The following is a 2,800-nucleotide window of genomic DNA, read 5'->3' on the forward strand; positions in this document are numbered from 1 at the left end:
GTTTTGTAAGTAGGAGTGACATTAGAAACAATAATGCATGAAACAGTTTCATTGAACCAAAGAGTTGCCTAGCAGCGTTCGTCCCAAATTTAGAGATGGAAAGATTGTGAAATGGAGATCACGATTAACAAAGGAGTTTCATGGCAAGATTGAAGTGGGTACGGCCATGGCAGCTGAGTTAGTGCGAGAGGTCATTGTGGTTTTCAATGAGATACATGTTTTCTATATTAAGACTATGAGGTCAAGTGCAAAGGGAGTGACATACTCTCTGACAATGTCAGATTTTCCTAGATGTACTTGTGAGGATTTTCAAAACAGAGAAAGCAAGTGCCTTGTGTATATGCCATGTAAGCACATTTACTTCATATTTCTGCAAGTACTTGGCCTTGACTCTCATGCTCATGAGTTCATGCATCAAGCTGCTCTAACAAAATTGGAGTTAGTCCAAGCACTTACAGGTTCATGGGTGCTGATGCAACCTTAAAGGCTTGTGGACCTTGCAATGGTTTTGAGAAGTATTTTTTGGGTGATATGTGCTTATGGATATTAACTTTTGCCTGCAATATTCTTGTGCGGTAGTATTTTAGTTGTTGCGCTCTCCATTTTGATTTGTGGATGCGATACACCTTTTTGGTTGATTTCAATGTCGATGGAAGGTTTTTGGCATGTGTTAGTGATAGAACAATATAATTTAAAAATTATTTTTATAGGTAAAGAAACTATGTAGGGAGTGTCTCCAACCAATAAAAGTCCCAAGATATATACAACTAATATATTGCACAAGGATATAAAAGAACATTGTAAGTTTTGCAAAGTTTATGGTTTACTCAATTTTGTGTCAAAAAAATTATAAGTTTTGCTCGGTTTATGGTTTGCTTGATTTTATTTGCTCAGATCTTGGGATTCCCCACATCAAGTTGGTTCATACTTTGAGGGTGGGAGTCTTCATGAGAATGAGAGAAAGAAAGATAACAATAAAGGCTTGAAGGATCTTCATAATCTCCTTCAAGGGCTTGTGTCAACCATCATTGCTAGTAGTGAGTTGATTGGGGAAGCATGTGTACTTGTCAAGTAAGCCATTGGAAAACTACATGCTTTGAAATCTACAAGTAAGGATGCCTATCAACATGCTTCTACATTTGATGCCACTCAATATGCATTTGAAACACTTTGAAGAGAGAAAATCCTTTCATAGAGGAGAGATTTGGGAGGAGGAAATTGGCCCAAGGTAGCAACAAGAATGTAGTGAACTCATTCATACTCCCCACACGCAAAAGGAAAAGCTCAATGCAGAAAAACCTAGATAAGCATGCCGAGAAACAAGATGGGAGGCCCCAATTATGTAGATTGAAACTCATGTAATTTTCTTTCAAATCTTCAAAAGCATTGTAATGATTACATGTGTATGTGATTTTGTGTCTCGAGGGAGGGAGGGAGTGCCCAACAATGGAGAGAGAGAGAGAGAGAGAGAGAGAGAGAGAGAGAGAGAGAGAGAGATAGATAGATTATATTATCGTCCACGGAGGTCATATATGACCTATGGGACCAAAAGAAAAAAACAAAACATTACAATGGATAGGGTTGTCATATACATCTCAGTTAAGGACTGAGGGTCCAACGGGGGATAAACAAGAAAAGAGAACAAGAAACAAGAACAAGAAAAGTGGGAGGGAGGCTGGTTTAGGAGTTCGAAACTCTTGGATGATGGCTTTACCTCCTCGGTACACTGCCCATTTTCCTGCTGCACGTGCTTCGCGTATCTTTTGAAGTTCTACCTTTTTTTGTTTGAGTTGAGCGGGTGTAAGATCTTCCGCAAACCAAAATTTAGTGTCTTGGAGAAGCCTTGATTGTTGAAGGAGTCTGATTCGATCCGATTTAGTCTTGAGAGTGAGGATGGCATGGTTGGTTCGATACTCGTGTGTAACTACGTTGATCGCCTCTTCATCCCATTGTATCATGGGGAGTGCCGCTTGAATTAGAGGAAGTGCCTTACCAAATTCGATGTCCCCCTCCCCTTTCCAGCTGCTTGGAAGCCCGCCGATGCAGACATTGAGGGCGATGTCATCTTGCCTTTGTTGTTCACGTAGCGTAGAAGCCACACGGGCTTCAACTTTGTTAGAGATGACCTCTTGCACGTGATTCTTGACAGCCTTTGTGAGGGTGGTTTCTACATCTACCTTCATTTTCTTGAGCTTGGCTTCCATCTGCTCGATCTCTTCTTTCTTGTCTTTCTCCATTGTGGTGAGCCGAAGCTCAATGGCAACAATTCTCTGTTTCAGCTCGTCGTTCTCCTTGCAACTTCATTTTGGAGGTGGATAGTGCTGTCTAGCTTTGGGGGCGTTGCCACAACCCCGACAAAGGTAAGTTTGTTGCGAGACGAAGCCCTAGTAGCCATGCTCATGTGATTGTGGCTTCTTGTGGTGTGACTCTGGTTGATGTTAGAGCTCGAGGCTTTTGAGGCCAGCAGAGCCAGTCAATGTTGAAAAATCGAATCGATGGCATGCAAAGCTTCCCTCGCAAAAGACTACCCCTGTGATGCCAGTCGACGCGGAAATGGTACAGACAGTCGACGCGGCAACGACAATGGTGCAGAGAGAGAGAGAGAGAGAGAGAGAGAGAGAGAGAGAGAGAGAGAGAGAGAGAGAGAGAGAGAGAGAGAGAGAGAGAGAGAGAGAGAGAGAGAGAGAGAGAGAGAGAGAGAGAGAGACCCGCAGGTCCTCGCAAAGTGTGGGAGAGCGGAGCTTGCTGTACTGCAGACGGGAGGCGAGCTTGTGAGCTTAACGCCCCTCCACAGGCCTTC

General features: G+C 43.0%; 1 pseudogene; it reads right to left on the bottom strand.

Moving 5' to 3' along the window:
• Window positions 1-1,595: 1,595 nt before the first annotated feature.
• On the bottom strand, window positions 1,596-2,401 carry LOC147445900 (uncharacterized; annotated as a pseudogene).
• Window positions 2,402-2,800: the final 399 nt, after the last annotated feature.

Source organism: Adiantum capillus-veneris, chromosome 12 (genome assembly GCF_014529385.1).
Source record: "Adiantum capillus-veneris isolate H3 chromosome 12, ASM1452938v2, whole genome shotgun sequence".
NCBI classification, from domain to species: domain Eukaryota; kingdom Viridiplantae; phylum Streptophyta; class Polypodiopsida; order Polypodiales; family Pteridaceae; genus Adiantum; species Adiantum capillus-veneris.